We start from the raw sequence: 20,231 nt of genomic DNA on the forward strand, positions 1-20,231 counted from the left end.
AAGAAAGACTCGAGGATGGCGAGGACGTGTCATGTTCATATCACGTCACCTTTTCCAGAAGACCCTCACGCGTTGGGGACAACGCTTCTTGAAGGGGGGAGGATGATATGGGCACGGAGGCCTATGTGGAGCCCAATTTTAGGACTCCACCAACCTAGGTGGTACGCCATCTAGGATTCAGGAGTGACACGCTAGGACGACCTACGCTATGTAATAATTAAGTCTAAGGTTGTGTCATTCATTCTATGTTAGGAAATAATGTAGCCAGGTCATGCTGTGGGCCATCTAGGGTTTTAATAGAGTCTGTTTGACTTGGGCCTGTCCAAGTCGAACTAGGTTAGGCCCAATAAGGGGGCCGGCCAGCCACCTCCCTCTCATATAAGGAGATGGCACGGCTAGGGTTTAGGATAGAACAAGTTTAGTCTAAAAAATTAGGGTTTCCCTATTGTGTGTGATCACGTGTATCATCCCTCCGGGGGTACGGCGCTGCCGTTATCTATTATATCCGCTGCGAAGGTTCTTGTGTTCATTAAGGATTGTCTAGCTCTTGGTTTGAGGCGTATCGTTCATCGATTCGTTGCTTGTTGGATTTGTTCCCTCTTCTCCAAGCTGCGTTCATCGCGTTGTTGGGAGGATTCTCTACCCCAGGTTCTCGCTGTGAAAGATCGGGCATCAACTAAGGAGGATCCAGTGGGTCGCTCCCTTATCAGTTCTATTGGACGCTACAAAGCGCGTCTCGTGGCAAAGGGATTTCGTTAGCGCTATGGATAAGACTATGAGGACACTTTCAGTCCAGTTGTCAAATCGACTACTATTCGTCTTCTCCTATCTATTGCGGTATCGCGTGGCTGGCATCTCCAACAACTTGACATTTAGAATGCGTTCTTGAATGGTGTTCTTGAGGAGGAAGTGTTCATGCGCCAACCCCTGGGTTTTGAGGATCCTACATGTCCTTTCCACTTATGTCATCTTCGAAAGGCTATCTATGGACTTAATAATGCTCCTCGTGCCTGGCATGCACGCCCCAGCTCTGTTCTGGGCTCTCTTGGTTTTCGTGTGTCTACTGCGGACACCTCGCTATTCATCCTCACCAGGTCTGACCTTACCATGTTCTTTTTGGTCTATGTGGATGATATCATTATTGTTAGTTCCTCTACTGCTGCTACTACTCGGCTGATCCATGAGATGCGTGCTGAATTTGCTGTCAAGGATCTTGGCTCTCTTCATTTTTCCCTTGGTATTGAGGTTCATCATCAGCGTACTGGTCTCATTCTTTCACAGAAAAAGTATGCTATGGATCTTCTTCAGCGAGCCAATATGCTCAAATGTACGCCTCCTACTACCCCTATGACCGTCATTGACAAGCTTTCTTTACATGAGGGTACACTTCTGAGTGTTGATGATGTAACTCGTTACCACAACATTCTAGGAGGGCTCCAGTATCTTACTCTCACACGTCCCGATATCTCGTTTGCTGTTAATAAAGTCCGTTCCTCCATGCTCCTCGAGATCCTCATTGGACAGCTGTGAAGCGCATCCTTCGGTTTGTCAAGTTAAATATATGTCATGGACTGACGCTTTCTCGCACTCCCGATACTCTCTTGTCCGCCTTTTCTGATGCTAACTGGGCTGGAAATACGAATGATCGGCGATCAAGGGGTGGCTATGCCATCTTCTATGGTGGTAATTTGATCGCCTGGAATGCACGCAAGCAAGCCACTGTGCCACGCTCGAGTACTGAGTCAGGAAACAAAGAAGTGGCTAATGCAGCAGCTGAAGTTATATGGGTGCAATCTCTTCTCAAGGAGCTAGGTATCTCTCAGAGGCGAATACCAATACTATGGTGTGATAATATTGGAGCTACATACTTATCGTCGAATCCAGTATTTCATGCTCGTACTAAGCATATTGAGGTAGACTTCCACTTTGTTCGAAAAAGAGTGGCACAGAAACAGCTTCAGATTAAGTTCATTTTTTCTAAGGACCAGGTAGCAAATATCTTTACAAAACCTCTCCCATTATCAGCGTTTGAGACATGCAGACGCAATCTCAAAATGTTGGAACCAGTTGAGATTGAGGGAGGAGGATAAGCATTATGTATGTCACGTATAGAGGTTTTTGGTACCTAACAAATCTAGAATAGTATCTTACCTAATTAGTTATCTGTTGATACTTACCCTGTAAAGCACGTTACCTGATGTCAATATATACAAGGACGCAGCCCTGGTGAGGCGTGCGATCCATACCCTACCATACTTGTTTTGTTGCTTTTTAGAGGTTACTCCGAAGAAGGAATATCTGGGGGGGGGGGGGGTTCGTCACCTCGGTGGTGGGAGGAGTTGATGGTGATGGGATCTTTCAAGATCTGATGAGATCTGGAGTATGACTTTCTTGCAGATTTGTTGCATGTGCTCAAGATCCGGAGATCTCCTCTCCGATTGTGGTGAGCTCGAGTTGGATGATCTACATGTATGGGGTTGTTTTTGGCGAATCTGCATCTGGAGAGTATCGAAGCTGCTCCCGGGAGTTCATCCACGAAAGCATCAAGCTTGCTGCTATCGCAAATGGTCGTAGGGCGACCACTCCCATCATTCTTGCTGGCTACAGTTTCTTCTGGCCAGCAGACGATGGCGATGTTCAACCTCCAGGCGGATATGCCGACAAGAAGGCCCTTCTATTCCAGTGTAGTTTGTTCCCGCCGTCTCTTCCCAACTGGTAGCATCCCCGGTGATGATTCATTTGACTACGCTGAGAAGTTCCGGCGAGGTGGAGAAGGAGCAGGACCCGATCACGTTTTCAAGTTTTCTTTCAGGGTCAAGTGCAAAAAATGTGGGGTCTGTTGTAATTTCCTTTTCCTTGTGGTACCCTGATGTAAAGTGTATCTCCACTGCTGATTAATGAAGCTTCTAGGCCCTCTCAGGCCTACACCTACCCCAGTTCAAAAAAAAATACTCCAGGAGCTTGCACCTTGTTTCATGTAGCTCAAGTTTGGTCCAAACTAATCACACCTCCTTTAACCTAAGAAAAAGATGAGCCGCGTCTTCATTCAGACTTTACAAACTGGACACAAATGGCCTGCCTCGATACCCCGCCTCTTTATACTCTAGCTCAAATGGTGTGTGCAATTCGCTAAATAAAGTTTTTAATGGTAGGGGCTATTCCAGATTTCATACCAGTTGAACTGAGAACCATCGTAAGAGGATTCACCTCCGTACTGGTCACCGCGAATTCTAAGCAAATTCCGGTGCAGTTTATATGCCAATTTAACCGAGAAGAAACCTTATCTTCCTGATATTAATATATTATCTTTATCGAAAAATAAAACCATGACCAGAAATCCTCCATGCCCTCTCACAGAGGTATGGCCAGAATCAGGTGAGCGCCCATCGGCCATAAAATGTACACATGAGAAAACCACATTCCCTCGCTGTGTAATTGGCATCCTATCTCTTTTTCTCAGTAACCATGGGTCTTTTAGCCATTTTTTTCATTAATAAAAAAACTAATTATTCCGATATATAAAATATGAATTCCAATGGTTTTTGCTATAGTAACCTTCCCAACCACATTTTTTTATTCCACTCTATTCAGTTATTTCTATGCGAAATAACAAATTAATTATAACGAACGATACTAAAAAAATAGTGAGTTCCATCATTTCTATGGTTCCCTTTTGAACGGTAAGGCCCTCTCTATACACCGGAGCTCTTTCTTTCATGCCAACAGTTAATAGTCACACCATCACCAACACATTTGATAACCCCTTCTTGCAACAACTTAACACCTCGCAGTATGCTAAGCTAGGTATATGACATACGTAGTACAATGCTGAGCCCGCAGAACAGATACATCATCATAATATCAGGCTTTCAGCACAGGTGCACAAAGCGAGTTTGTTTTAGTGAGAAGTTTCCCTTGCTTCACTAGCATTGCAATATTAAAGGAGTGTGATCTTTGTACCCGAGGGACATGGGTATGTCTACATATCAAATACGGAAAAGCCCATATGGGAAACCGAAATAATCATAGTTATTGTAATCAACTCGAACTGGACTATGATACCTAGCCTTCTATATAAAGGCTAGGAAGACCCGCCGGCAGGCCATCGAATTATTGTTGTAACTCTAGCTTTGTTTACAATTAATACGATCATCATTGGACCAACTTGTTTGTCACCCGACGAGATCACCAACGCACCTCTTTTCCCCAAAACCTAAGTCCATATCCATGGATATTGCCGAGGTTAACTCTCATCACCGAGGCCACCATCTTTCTTTGGTAGAGTCATGGTTTCCCAATTTATCTAGTGCATTTTATTTTCCTTTTGCATAAATGACATTGCAGTGATTTGATCGCATAGTCCTTAAGCTATATCAAACAGTCCATTGCAAACAAGGCGATAGCTTGGGCACATGCTTTGATAAATACCTTTTACCCGCTTTAGATAGCATTCTTTCCATCCAACGTTGATTTTTTTACCACACCCTATGTTTCAAATACTCGGAAACCTTAATCTTGGACTTACCAACATACACTGGAAGACCCAAATACCTTTTATTCCACCCCCTAAAGTCAGACCAAATATTTGCATCATTGTCTTTGTCGCACCCCTTTTGGTGTTTTTACTAAACATAATAGATAACTTTTGTTTTCCCAGAGCAAACCACATACATATTTAGTATATCTTGCAGATGTCAACCACTCTCTTCGGTAACTTCCATAAGAATGAGAAAATCATCTACAAGTAGTAGATGGTTAAAACTTAGAGCATTGTCACAAACTTCTTTTCAGTTCATCACAATTGAGCAAACTCGAGAAGGCTTCCCCACAAATAAGAAAGAGATATGGTGAGATGGGGTCACCTTGTCAGAGACTTCATCCCGTATATCCTCGTCGATTAGGTTAGCTTAATCATGGAGAAACATTTTATAATGAGTTGGATACAACTTACTTGGAAAACCATCTTCCTCATCATCCTCTCTAGAAAATACTAGTCGACGCGGTCGCATGCCTTACTCACGTATAATTTTAGAGCTGCATAACCCTATTTCCGTGCTCGCTTATTCCCCATAAGATGTGTTACTTCATATGCCAACAAGATATTATCTGAGATCAACCTTCCGGATACAAAAGAACTGTGAACGGCAATGATCTCTTGCAAAATAAGCTTCAACTGATTTTCTAGGACCTTTGAGACGAGCTTTTACAGAACGTTACATAAACTAATTGGTCTTAGATCCTTGAGGGTTCCATCCATAAGAAAAGCTGGATAACATGTAAAGTGAACATATATCCCAACTGAATTCGGATGGGATAGATTACTAGCTTGAAGGAAAAGGCAACGCGTGGCGGCAATTTAGTGATTGACCGCTGGCAACACATACATATGGAAACTTGTATACTTGAGTAACACGTATATACTCAACGAATTGATGAATGCAACCATTACGCAAAATAAAAGAGGACCTTGCCTACCCTCCCTAGCCAGTAATGGTGGAAGAACACGGTAGCCCGTAGCCAGCTACTAGCTAGCAAACCAGTTACCGGAGCGACTGTGGACGATGAGGCGGGCCTTTCTGTACATGGTGGTCGAAAGATACATGAAGTACAAGCCGCTCAGCGAGGTGCAGTCTTTGTACACGCTGCACCGAATCAATCCGTCGCGCCTCTTCTTCTCCGACAAGGATGATCAACGACGGCAAGCTGAGGCAGCGGCGACAGTGATCAAAGCTCGCCTGCCTCGCCCAACCCTGACCTTTTACCCGCCATCCAACCAAGGGCTATCGATGGACTTCACCCTCGTCGGCCGCACCAAGGATAGGATCGTCGCCTCGGACTACCTTGGCAGCGCCTTCCTGTACGACGATGCTCTGCGTGCCGTCTACCCGTTGCCCAGCATGAAGGGTCGTAAACAAATTTACCCCGTGTCGGTCGCCGTCGGGGACGATCTGTTCCTCATGAGCAGAGAGCCACACCCGTTCGGGCACTCCGCCGAGGCGCTCATCGACCACACGCCCTGGTGGCCTAGGTCGGAGATGCACTGGCATTCCATCCCGCCGCCTCCCTACGTGAAGTCGGAGGAAGAACTAAATCAACTACCTGGATGCGGCAGGTACTCCGAGATACTCAAAGGCTCCGTCGACTACACGGCGGTCGTCGAGTCGGACGTCTGGGTCTCCGCGCCCAACTACGGCACCTACTCCTTCGACATGAAGAAGGACTTCTATAATCCCCATCAGGGCGCTCCCTTCAGACTTGGCCAGTGGAGCAAGGTCGGCGACTGGGTGCTGCCGTTTCGAGGACCCGCCGTCTATGCCCCGGAGCTCAAGCTCTGGTTCGGCTTCTCCGAACAAGAAGACGACAACGGTTTCTCAAACCGTTTCATCTGCACCGCCGACCTGGAGAAGGCCGGCGCGGCCCAGCCGCCCGTGGTGAGCCACCAGTGGAGCTACACGGCGCCCAAGGACCAGAAGTACAATCCCAATGCCTCGTTTCTCGTGCACCTGGGCACCGGCGGCCGATTCTGCGTTGCCAACTTCTTTACTGGCGTAAGAGCATGTCTAGCAGGCCCCTTATATTTGGGTTCTTTTGTGGTACCCTCAAATAAATTACAGCCATTAATTTCTATCCATCCAATGGCTCAAAAAGATTCATACCACGGTCTAAAACTAGAGAGGTAGTTACATACCTCAGGCATTTTTCGCACCACAGAAAGAAAAACGTAGACGGACCTGGCCCAATAAACGGGCCCAGCCCAATAGACTGGTCCAGCCTCAGATCTTGTGGTCGCAGGTCGCAGCGGGTAAGGTTCATTCTCTGCCGAGGTCCTGCCGCCGCCGCCGCCGCTCTCTCTCCATCCACAACTCCGGCGCCACCGTCCCCTTGCCCCAAATCTTCCGCAACACCAGAAGCTCATCCTCGACACGCATCCGCCCCCTCGCATTCCCGACTACGTCGCGGACGTCCGCTCGCGTCACCGCACCGGCATGTCGTCGCCCTTGTCGGTCTTCTCCACTCGCGCGTCAGCGGCGCTGACCCTGCTTCTCGGCGGCGTCCACTCACCCCCATCTGCCGTCTTCCCAATACTATCTCGGCGGCGGCAGCCTTGGCCCTTGGCCTACGCGTGGATCACTCATCACTGGATCCAAGATCGGGGGCGCCGTCCTCGTCGCTCGCCAAGGTGGCCAAGCACACCACGCGGTTCCGGGAGCGCTGCCTGGCTGTCGTCTTGGCAGTGCTGCAGGAGGTGGTAGGAGGCCGACGAACTCCTTTCATTCGAGGTCAAATGGAAGGAGTCGATGGTAGGCGTCGCCGGCGCTTGTTTCGGTGGTCGCAGGCGCGTCTCCTTCTCCTCGTCTCTGTCTTCGGTCCTTCCGTGTTCTCCTCTGCATGCTGCTCCATATAAGTGCATTTGTGGTACCAGTTTTCCATTAGCACCCAATCATACACATGAAGCAGCTTGTCAGCGTGGATCCAAATGGCATAATTGCACTAGTTCTAGAGTTCCAGGCCTCCCAAAGTTTCCTATAGGTTGTATCTGTTGGGTTAGTTGACATTTTGAGATCAAGGATGAGATATGATTAGGCCAAGTTAGACTGACACTTTGCCCCCAAAACAATTGCTTAGGTTTTTGAGGAATGAGATCAGATTGCATATTGTGCAAGTATGTGTATGCAATTGTGGGTGTGTGTGTGTGACTGTATGTGCAGGGCTGATCAGTTCTGCTGCATTTAGTGTAACATATCCACTCAAACCACAGTCCTAAAAATTGAAGTACCTAGTGTAAGAGTCACCCAAGCTTGTCTATTTTATATGAGCATTGGTAGGAGTTTTATTTATGTTTATATTTTTTAGAACTATTAACATTAGCTGAGTTAAGGTGCAAGATCGGGTGATTTAAACTCTGTTGGCATTACGTTGCTAGCATGTATAAGATGGTACTTTCTTTATTTTTTTTATGTACTGTTTTATAAAATATTTATCTATTTGTTTAAAAAGTGGAATAAAACATGTAAGTGTTGATTTGCGGTAAAACAGTTGTTGTGCTTGAATGTTTGTGTCTGTAATCACATGTTCTCTTCCTTATTCTGCGGTGGAGATGAATCGTAACTTTTTTGTTCTGGATTTTCAATTGGTTCTGTGTGACAGTCCGATCAAATTAAGCAGTCACATAACATAATTTTATAGTATTACCAGTTGGTTCTGTGGATTGAACTAAGTATAATGGTTATAATCATATGAATTTTGTGTCACTTCACATGTTGGCTTGAAGCTTATGTGAGTGGTGTCTTAGATCTATAAACAAGTTTCTTGCTCCTTAGTGCTACCTAGTGTAGTTCTGTCTGTTACATGTTCCTTATCTCTATCTTAATTGTAGTTTGAAATTTGACTTTCCTTGTAGTTTAAATATTTGTGTACTTTACATATACTGCCAGTCATTGTCAATTTCTCCCAGGTATATCTCCGATATTTCTGTTTAGTCATCTCTGACTACTATAGGCTTACGATTACTTAGGATTGCTTCTTCAGTTCAACTATGGTTGTTATCAAGTGCACTATAACCGCTGTGCTACTAATAATACTCCTTTAACTCCTTTGATAGGATAAATCTTGGTGTGTCCGCTATATGGTTGCCAATTAATTATATCAGCTTTGCGAGGCTGTTGGCCCAGAGCCTACAAGGTTAGTGTTGTTTTTTTCATCTATTCTAACATATTTTTTTTTTTTCATATCTGTATATGGTGTATGGATTTTTTTTGAAATGGATGGTAATTGGATATACCCATGGGGCAAGTTATGTATATGTCAATAAATAGATTTTAACCTGATTGATCTATTTGCTCATGTGTTGGGTAATAGAGCGGACCTGGTGCCTGCATATGTTTGCCTGCTTCGTGATAATGAGGGTGAAGTGTGGAAAGTCACGAAGTTCTGTAGGATATTAAGTCCAGAACTTGCAATTGCGCACATTCTTCCATGTGTTAAGTTGGGAGGACAGGGCCGTCACTGAACATCGTTTGTATTCTGCTGCTGTTATTGTCTACAGGCTAACTTGTGCCAATTATATTTGCAAGACTTATCATCGGATTTGTCTCAGCATTTCCTTTGTTAAGCTATAAGACTTGGAAACCAACGTCATTGTTCTTTTTTCATGGAGGTGGGTTTGTTGCTTGGTGCTCATACAAGACCATGCCACTTGTTGAAGATAGTGGGTTCAAAGTCAATGCAATGGTGCTGATGTACTGGAAGATGGAGTTTCACACTAAGCTGAGCATCGAGGGCCTCCCAGAGGAGCCGCAAAGGCGTGCTCGGCGAGATGCTGCCGGCGACTCACCTCTGGTTGTGACGGTCACTGCGTCCAAGCTTTATTTATTACTATGGCACATTACCTTATTTAGCATGAAACAATTATTAATTTATCATCACAGATGTACTCAAAGTTGGAGATCTTGATTCAATTACTATTTCTGTGTACATGGCATTACATATCGTCAGGTTAGTATTGACTTATTCAGGCAATTTTGACTCCTAGATTACAGGGTTTCACTTAATGATACCTAGATAACCCTACCTAAGATGATAGCCAACCTGACAGTTCAAAATATATATTCACGCCACAGGATTCCATAAGAAAAAGAAGATTTTATCAGTAATCTAAGGATAAATAAATCCCTTGATGGGAGCAACTTGCTACCTTTATATAGATCAACTGTAGCAAGTAGGTATAGTACGCTTACACATACTGATACTAGATCCATCAAGGAAAAAAAATACTAGATCAATGAGTTCCAAGGAGCACGCTGGTATAAATTTGATCAATAGTTGCACATAATGCATAGCTCAAGATGGTACAGGCTGTACGTGAAACTTTCCGCAAAGCGTTGTGAGGCACAAGAACCGTCTGAAGCAATAGTTGGTTAATTAAGCCTTCAGACCTTGTATGAGAAAAGTATACACAGGTTGCCACACAAGCACAGGAGGATGGTCAGCACCACAGAATGACTCTTGCAATTCCATCCAGTTTTACCTACTAGTTGATGTAATAACAACATCATGGTCGCACTAACGGGGTTGCGGTCAACACAAACGTCCCTGTAATCAGCTTCTGCCAGTCTCCAGTGGTGGACCACCAGCGGCGACATCTTCTGCTCCTAGCGATCAGGAGAAAGTTTCAGTTTTCAGTTTCATATGACAAACCATATAGATTCTCTACCATCGATCTGCTGCAAATTATCAAATAAACTGCACAAATGCAAATGTGACTCTTGCCCTGTTATCCTCCCTGGCCTGATCTTCAATTAGTAAGTAAGCTCTTTACCTCACCAGCGCCTTGACCTTCCATGTCTGAAAACCGCAAACATAAAAATAAGATTCATGTTACTAGTCAAGTAAAATGGATATGTTGTTTCAAGTGATAGGTCAAGCAGCTCTCATACATTCAGAAGTCATGACAATTCATAATATGCAGATATGGAACAAACAAAGTAGTTCCCTAGAATTACAAAACACTGCAGACCTCAGCACCTAGCAGATACCTGGGAATCGGATAATGCACGGCGTTTTGTTAACTTGCTATTTTCCACAACTTTCAGTTGTATGTACCACATTCATGCATGTTATTTTGAGGGTACAGACAAAACATGTACTATCTTAATTGAAGTGGTAAAACCATCTCCAGAATATAAATGCACCATTCAGCTGGTCCATGACCAAAAGCAAGGGAAGTCTAATACTATATTAATCTTTATCATGGATGCTGCAGAATGATATGAACATTAGCTCTGACTGTGCCACTGATCTACCTAAATTGAAGATTACCGTGTCAAGAGTACCTGAGTTGGCAACTAAGCTAAGAATAAAGAGTCGAGGATTCTAAGATCAGTGTACATGGCCTTTACTTGTTATTCTGTTTTGATGCTTAAATAAAAACACTTCTACTATAACAATTTTTACACCTTTACCCTAAAGCCCCACCGACCACCCTGCAATGGTATGATCTAGTGTGCAGCTTCCCAGTCAAAATTTAACCAATTCATGCATTGCACCTCCTTTCAAGTCGCTACACTGGATGGAGACATGTTCTAGAGACTAGCAGTGGTGTTGATAGTGTGTTCTGAATTGTATGGTCCTGTATCAAAGCAACTCAATTCAACCGGCCAGCTTGAAAAAGTACTCACATTTAGCTAGAATTGACTGTTCCAATTTGAATCAAATCACACAAGAAAGCACTAAATTGAAAAATCAAACCTGCTGAATTATTAATGGCTAAAACTGAGCGCTAAGCACTAGAACAACCACAAAGATTTCATAGGATTGGACAAAGTACTCGCCTTGAGATTAGACTTAAAACACAGAGCACACCTGTTTGTGCGTGGGAGCTAACATATTTTGCCGAGCACGATATCATTGGTTAGAGAAACCTAACCTAAAATTCTACATCTAACTCACCTACTTGTCATCTACAAATTCTCTACTGATCTGAACAAGCACACTATTATTGAACCTCTTATTTTATCTGCATTTAATCCTAATTACTCCCAACTCAGCAAAATTAATCAAATATGTTCGTTCATGTAGGTAGAGAGAGAAGACGGGAGGTTTCCTACCGGCCGCGCGACAGTGGTCTTGTTCCCCGCGAGCTTGTCGCAGGAGACCGTCGGGACGGAGCACGTCGGATGCGTACTGCAGCGGTGCGGCCCCATGGAGGAGGAAGCCTGGAAGGAGGGATCCACGAGCGGGACGTGGCGGTCGAGATGCCGGCAGAGTGCTCGGGCATGTGGGTGAATTCTGGCCGCGCGACGAAAGAGGCGGCGTCGCTGGTGGCGGCGTGCCCGGCCTTCTGGGAAGTGGTCTTCTGCGATCTGGAGGTGGCGGCGTCGCTGGTGGATGTTGCGGCGGCGTCGTAGGGGATTTGCCGGCGGCGGCGTCGCTCGCTTGAGAAACTTGATTCGGCAAAGGCTGGGCCGGGCTGAATACTACAAATTTGTTTTTTTTCATTACTTACGTACAGCTGGGCTGCCGGGCCTAATCTAACTCGTTTAATCTTAACCGTTGGCTTAAATCATACCTCTCCCATTTTAGGAGTGGTAAAAGGTACTGTAAAATAAGCCTTATATTTCTGCCCCGTATCTCGCTGCTTTTTCGCCCCGTATCGAAAAGTTGGCAACGGAAGAGCCATTCCGTCTAGCAGAACCCGTATTTCGCCCCGTATTTTCAAAAATAAAAACCCCGGGAAGTTCGATTTCATTGATCATACTACGGATCATACATACGGATCAACGATTCTACATCCAGAATGCGCGATCCTACTCGGGGAGGTCGACTAGGTACGAGTCCGCCTCCGCATCCGCCTCCCGCAACTCCGCCTCCTTCGCGGCGGCGATGGCCGCCGCCACCTCTTCCTCCTCCGCCCTCTTCCTCTTGGCGTCGTCCTTGAGGAACTGCCGTAGCTCCTTCAACAAGTCGGGGGCCTCCTCGTCATCGCCGGCGAGCGGAGCTCCTCTAGCGCTGGTGCTCCCGCTGCTCCAAGCCTCCTTCGCCCAGCGGCGGCGCTCCCAGTCGGCGCGCCACTCGTCGAACTTGGGCCCGCTCATCGGCTTCATCGGCGGATCCTCGTTGTACCAGCGCCCGCCCCGCGCGAAGTCGATGAGCTTTTCCGAGACGCACGCGGCGCCGTCGTACTTGCAGGCCGCGCGACGGCTGCTGGCGGCGGATCTCTTGCATTGCCGCCGCCACGCTTCCTCCACGGTGTCCGGCGAGCGGGATCGCTTCGATCCGCTCGCCGGCGAGGCGCTACTGCGGTGGCGGGAGTCCATGCAGGATCTGGGGTGGAATGCGGCGCGGGGGAGCGACTAATTGCTCGCCGGAGCAGGAGGAGGAGGCGGCGGCGCACGGCGGAGCTAGGGTTGCGAGTGAGGGGTTAATCCCTCACTCGCACCTGCGCCCACTATAAGTACGGGGCGGAGGGGCCGATTTCCTGGGCCCCGTATTCCGCCGAAACGGGGCGGCCCGAATACGGGGCCTGCTAGACGGCCCAAACCGCGCCTGCCCCGTATCTCGCCGGAATTTTACGGGATGGACGGGTTATAAGGGCCTGTTAGATATGCTCTAAGGCGTCCCAGTATGGCTATGCTCACCGGCGTGGAGGTAACGCGCTGCGTGGAAGGCGAAGCTCTCCGCTTCATCGAGCACAAGACGTACCGTAACGGAGGACTAAGCCGCGGCCAATACCATGTATGTCTACTCTAGTTTACACATAGTAAGGACATTCACAAAAATGAGGCAGTAGTAGCAGCAGAAGTAATAATAATAATAATAATAATAATAATAATAATAATAATAATAATAATAATAATAATAATAATAATAACTACTGCTACTTGTGTGAAAAAAATCTACTCCTATTTTTTGCCTACACTATGAGTGTTTTTTTTATACTAAAATAGAAGGCCCAAATGCAACTTCTATAAATAAAGCCACAAACGACAATTCACTATTAGAAAATAACTTATAGGCGTAAAAATATTAGCGACACACATTAGTCATGCCCATGGGTTGCTCCTTCGTCAAACGCGTCACCGCGCTCCATCGCCGCCTCATGTCGCATGCATGGCGTTGCCCGCCTCACCGCATCTCCGCGCCGCAACCCGCGTTCGATACACCCCGCGTCGTTGCTCCGTCCGGCCCGTGGAGAACCATTTGTTGTTCGCCACGTTGTCGCTCCATCTGTCGTTCGCTTCCTGTTGCCTCTGTCTGCGCCACCACAGGTGAGTGCCACGCCGCTATATCCCTTTTTTAATGATGTTGGATAAAATTGTTAGTCTAAATTGCTTTTGATGTTAATGTAATGTAAATTGCTAGTGTCTACTGTAATTTAATACTAATAATGACAGTAATAATACTACCTCTATTCATAAAAGAATGCCAAAATTTTGTTTAAATTCGAATATATCTAAATATTTTTAGAGTATACAGATACATCTAAATTTGTGCAAACCATCGACATCTTCTTATGAATGGAGAGAGTAATAATAACTATAATAATAATAATAATAATAATAATAATAATAATAATAATAATAATAATAACCACTAGTGAGGTGGCCTGCTTTTGTGCTGCTAGATGCTTCCTACAATGTTCACATATGAAAAATAAACCATGTATTACCCGTTTTCAATTTCTTTCCTTGCTATGAATGCTTGTGGAAGACATTTACATTTTACAGTAGCTCACACATTAGCTTGTAAGGCGGAGGGACTCCAATCTGTTCGTTAGTTGGAATATCCGCTAGATTTTATCTATGAGCTGCTCGCGGATGATGTAATGATTTTTTTATCATCAATAAAACACCATGTGGCTTTCCCTAAAAAAAGAAATGTACAGCCAAAACATGATTAAATGTGGATTTTTTTTATCTTTTATGAATTTGAAATATATTACTTAACATCTATATATAGTTAAAAAGGAATGTGTCCTGCATATTTGTGCGGCTGCCATGCCATTGACTCGTGCTCAAATATGTAATACATATGGATTTTGTATTGATTATTGTACTTTGCATCTTAGAAATATAACATTTGAGATTATAAGGAACACGGAGCCAAAATGAATCTCAAATAAAATTTGGTATAATATTTTCGTATGTTATATAGTTGAAGGAAATTTACTTGTGTACATGTGTAGTATATGCGAAGGAAATAGGCACCTGATAGGCCTGCCCGTTTGCAAGGTCACATTTGTTATGTTGTGTACTTGTGTTGGACGGTCAGCACTAGTTAATGCTAACTTTGTTTGAGTTTTCTCCCTAAGATTGATGGGTGCATTACACATGTAAAGTTGTAACAAACTGTTTGCCAAAATGGAAATTGGATGAATATTTTCATATTGGAATAAACTTGTCTTGGTAATTAAATGGTTGACACTAATAAGTTTCCTACCAAACAACATGAGCTATGCACGACTTGTCAAATCTCCGGTTATTTTTTTTTCCGAGGTTGACGGGGGGGGGGGGGGGGGGGGGAAACCCCCCCGCTTGTTGCATTCCAGGAAACAGGCCCAAGTTCTTACAACCAGATTAGAGAAATTACAGGGGTTTACAAGGGAGTAGAAGACAAAAAAATACAACAAAAACAAACTAGAAGGGAACACAAAAAGGCAGAGGGAGGTTAGCATCACAAGCCAACCGAAATCCCTCGGAGGCTAGCTCCCCAAGAGACAAGCACCAGGTCCTAGCAGGGTGAGCGACGGGCGGCGACGAAGGACCTGCAGAACCGAGACCAAGCACAGTCGAAGGGCATCGGACAGCCGAGACTGGGGCGACGACACCGGTGTGCCGACCCCGTGGCCGAAAGGCGATGCAGAGTCGAGTCACGCCACAAGCACGAACCGAAGCAAAGTCATAACCAGCAAGCCACCTTGAGGACCTCAAGCCGGCCACCAAGGAGGATCACCGGTGAGAACCTCAACACGAAAGGCAAGCAGCCCAATGAAACAGGTAGCTGAATACGTGGAGACTAGACATGAGCACATCAAGAAGCGTCACCGGCACGATCGAAAAGCGTCGGATAGCCGAGACCGTGCGACGACACCAGTGTGCCGTCGGCGAAGCCGAAGGGCATTGTGCCGCTGAGACCAAGCACAGACGAAGGGCGTCGGATAGCCAAGTCTGGGGCGATGTCACCGGTGTGCCACCCCCGTGGTCGAAGAGCAACGCAAGCCGAGGCAACCCCAGGACGTCCAGGCAGCACAGTCTGGGCCACCGTGACAACAACCTAGGCCCAGAGGGATACGAGCCAAGGGTCGGTGAGACGACGAGAGGCATAGCTATCCGACACGTGCAAAGCTTCAGGACGGTGCCTCCAAGGAGGAAACGACGCAGGGAGCGCCGCCACCGCCAGATCAGGCGAGGCCAGGATCGGAGATTTCTCTCGAAGCTTGACACGAAGCGTCGAGACAGGCTGACCTCCACCACAACAGCGGAAACCACGGCCGGAGGATGGACACGGGCCACCGGGGCAGGGAGCGGCCGTAGAGCTGAGCGGTCCAATCTGGACGGGCAGCAGGCCGGTCCAGCCCCCGCGGGACGCTCCAAGGCCTGATCTACCGGGCGAGATCTGCCCCGCGTGGAGCAACACCAGCAGGGAAGGGAGCAGCCGCTAGCCAAACCGCCAAGGGCGCGGGGCGTCGCACAGGCCGGCGCCGGCGCGAGAAGCCGCCGCGGGAAGGAGGCCGCCACGAGCAGCCACCGCGGGAAGGAGGCCGGCGCAGCACGGAGGCGGAAGGAGGAGACCGAGACGAGGGAGGCCGAGCAGCTCCACGCCGTCACGGGGCGACCTCCACGCCGGCACGTGGACGAGCACCACACGGGGGCAGGGCCACGCCGCGCCGGAGCAGTAGCTCACCAGCTGGGGGAGAGCCCCGCGAGAAACGTCCCGCTGAGAGGTTGCAGGGGAGAGGTCGCCCCGCCGACGCCGTGCAGGCTTTTGCCCAATGGCGCCCTCCGACGGTGGCAGAGGGAGGAGGGGCGTTTGGCGGCGGCTGTGCTGTTCGCCTAGTGTTCCGCCCGGGTTGCTCGAGAGGAGCAGCACGGGGGATGACAAGGATGTGTGTTGTCCTCTTTCAATTCTCCGGTTATTAATAAGTGAAACAGTCAGCATGTGTTACATCGATGTGATTCCTGCCCTGAGGAACAAATAACTTTGTTTTGCTGTATGCACGTACATACATTACAGCTTAGATCAACTCTAACAGAGCCCGTAAATCCGGCCGGAACCGAACTTTTCCTGCGGATTTACGGGTTCGGGCCGAAACTGGCGCAGATCAGCGTCCGAAAAAATGGGCCGGCCCGAATACGGAGTTCAGGGGCCCGAACATTTCCCCGCACGGCCCCTATTAAAAGGGATCGCGGAGGGGAGTTCGGTTCGCAAACCCTACTCCCCTCCGCCGTCTCCTCTCCCTCCGCCGCGCGCCCGGTCCCCGCTCCGACGAGCAATTCCGGCCGCTCCGAGGCCGCGCCGCCGCTTCGGCCAGCTCCCCTCCGTCCGGAATGACGCGTGCTAGACGCGTGGGTAGGGGAGGTGGCCGATCCGACGCCGGAAGGTCTACTCGGCGTCCACCGGGTGCACGGGCGTCGCTGGAGCTCGGCAGGCGTAGGCGCTCCATCGGCGCATGGAGGAGGGCCGGCCGGAAGTGGCCGGAGATGATGGCGTACCTCGCTGCGCGCGCGGAGGAGGCGGCGGAAGGAAAAGCCGAGGCGCCCCCCGTTGCCGCGGCGTGCAGCCCTCCTCTGCCGGCGCTGCCCCCGCACGGCGCCGACGACGCCGCCGCCGCCGGGACGCCTCAAGCATGCGGGAGCACCTCCAAGGCGGCGGTCGTCGAAGTGGCGGCGGTCGTCCTCGCCTAGGAAGACCAGCGAGCAAAAACCCTCCGCCGGCTTCGTTTAGCTCCCCGGTGACAGTATAGTCACTCCGGGGACTAATTCTAGTTGAATTTAGGTGGCTAGATCGAAATGTACGTGCAATGTGCATGTATTTTGCCTAGTATTGTACAAATTATGAACGAATTTAGCTTCATTCGATGAAATCGAGTGCGGTCGCAAATTTTGGTTTCCCGCGACGTTTGATTTCATCGAGTTCGGTTCACCTTTTCGGTTTCTGTTCTGTGCCATCGCTAAATCCGCAACCAAAGTGTTTTTCGGGAGACTGAACTCGCTTTTTTCGTTCCAATAAATAGGAGAGTTGCTCTTACACATGTATACAATCGACAAGGTGCACTGTCATCAGCCTCCCTACTTCCCTAGGTGAAGCAGGTAGACCAACTAGGCAACTACCCGACTGGCCGACTGGTCCGACCTGATGGAAGGTTCCTCTGACATGCAGGAGGAGAATGTTCACTACTACATATACCAAAATTATTACTACTGTCGGTTTAGTACATGGCCACTCGTGATCCCATTTTGTTAAATAAATTAAAAATCATACTTCTGAATTTTTTTAAAAAAGATTAGAATTTACAAGTGATGAGTACTGCAAATGTGGAACCTATTAATTGAAAATAATGGGTACTTCGAGCTACACAACAGTGAAAAAAGTGTGGCTCTGAGTATCACATTTTCAAATATCCAATAAATATCATATTTTTTCCTTTTTGCGTAGCCCATAATAAAATAATCACATTGAAATTTTGCATGTTTGTAGGATATACGTTGAAAAAGTCAGAATTGCTTACAATTTGTAAAACTTACAAATATGATTTTTTTTCACTAGAGCTCATATGGCAAAAGAACATTTTAGACCAAAGGCCCATTTCTTTTGATGGCTTTGGTTGGCGCCTCCTAGAAGCTTTCGTCCCCACATTCAGCTTCCCGATAAGATGTTCCAACAAAAGAACTGGGCCGAGTCTATGTTGCGATCCAACTATATGCATCTTGATAATCTTTTTGAAGAGCTTTCCAATAAGCTTCCCAATAAGGTGTTCTCCATTTTCTAATTTGGCTGCCAATCGGACTATACTACTTTAGCCAACTTTCATCAAACCCGACTACGTTGCGGTCGGTCCCTGATGTTTTATTTCCAAACAAAGTAGGCAATATTCCCCACATAAAGTGGATTGGAGAGTATTTGCGGGAGGGGGGGGGGGGGGGGGCATTTGACTTGCAAGGGATTTAAACCCGTAATCCTCTTCAATACACTTCAAACACCACCTAACCGAACAAGGCCTTAGGGTTGTATGATACATTCCGCTGGAATTCTTCGTAGGGCCTCACATTTATATGTCTTATCATCACCCCATGCAACATACATGTCACATTCACAGGCAAAACAAAGAACCAAAATGCAGTCACAAGAGAGCATGTGGTGAATCCGTCAATTTTAAGATCCAATCCACCGGCTTAGTCTTTCGAAGATGCTCATAGAGGTAAGGTGTGGATGTGTGCGTTCATAGAGGTGAGTGTATGCGTGTGTATGTGAGCGTCTACGTTTGCAGTGTGTTTCTAAAAAAACAACATAATTGCAAAATGTATGAAAAAAATCACGGTTTCAATAACAATCGTCAAAAGATAGTTTTACAATTTAGGGTATCTCACATTAGCGTTATAGTGGAAGTCACGGTCATCTTTGATCAACTTTTTAACCAAGGAGGCCATGGCCGTGCAGGTCATTGCGGGCGTGGTCTTTGCCAGCGCATTGACGTCGATATGTAGAAATTGTAAGAAAAACTAAAACAATGTCACCTTATCTTTATCTCTAAATAGGAATCCCCACTACCTGATTTTCCTGCACTGTGGTTAAGCCACGTCACCTCTAAATCGTGTGTGTTCCCATACAGACTCCTCGTGCCTTGCTTCATCTGGCTTCAGAACGGCATGGGCTCACGTCCTCAGCATGGGCTGGAAAACATGGGCTGCAAAGCATGGCCTAGAAGACATGGGCTCCACATCCCTAGGCTAGCTTGCAAATGGGCTACAGATCCCTTCCTCCCGTATACTCGCTAGATGCCCGACTCCCTCGACTAGGGATGTAAACGGATCGGATCGGATCGGATATTGCTCTTACCATATCCTTTACCATATTTTTGTAACGGATTCGGATCGGAGCGGATAATGGTCGGATGCGGATTCGGATGCGGATTATATCGGATTACGGATATGGAGCGGATTCGGACCGGACTCGGATCAGAAGCGGATTATTAAGAAAATATACACATAAAAAAATAAAAGTATGTTTTTTTATGTAAAATACGTTTGTAATTATAGACTATAGTTAAATGTACACACGTATTCGTACAACAAAGCAAATTGCGTCCTAATAGCATACATATTTTGGATGATGAACTAACTATATTGTCTAAATATTTAGGGTTGGGCTAATTTTCTCGGATTATCCTCTTTGTGGACCTCGGATAATCCGCAAAAAATGGCGGATAATCCTTATCCGTCGGATAGTATCAATACCATATCCTCTACCGTATCCGCCGGATATCCTCTTGATCACTATCCGCATCCGTATCCATATCCGGCGGATTTCTAAAAATGCATACCATATCCTTAAAAACGGATACGGATGCGGATTCGGAGCGGAAATTATCCGTACCATTTACATCCCTACCCTCGACGATATCGCTACTTATTCATCGGCTCCAAAAGAAAAAATACGGTTATACTCTGTTCGTCTTCCTCCGTGATACGTCCAAAACGTATCTACTTTCCCGAACACTTTTGCTATTGTTTTGC

The 20,231-nt window shown here is 46.9% G+C and overlaps 1 long non-coding RNA gene across 1 annotated transcript; it reads right to left on the minus strand.

Moving 5' to 3' along the window:
• Positions 1-9,782: 9,782 nt before the first annotated feature.
• Positions 9,783-11,741, minus strand: LOC127301089 (uncharacterized). Its single transcript, XR_011748383.1, has 2 exons — positions 11,607-11,741; positions 9,783-10,344 (listed from the first exon to the last, which is right to left on the minus strand). It is a non-coding gene; the product is annotated as an uncharacterized lncRNA (long non-coding RNA).
• Positions 11,742-20,231: the final 8,490 nt, after the last annotated feature.

This window comes from Lolium perenne, chromosome 7 (genome assembly GCF_019359855.2).
Source record: "Lolium perenne isolate Kyuss_39 chromosome 7, Kyuss_2.0, whole genome shotgun sequence".
Lineage (NCBI taxonomy): Eukaryota > Viridiplantae > Streptophyta > Magnoliopsida > Poales > Poaceae > Lolium > Lolium perenne.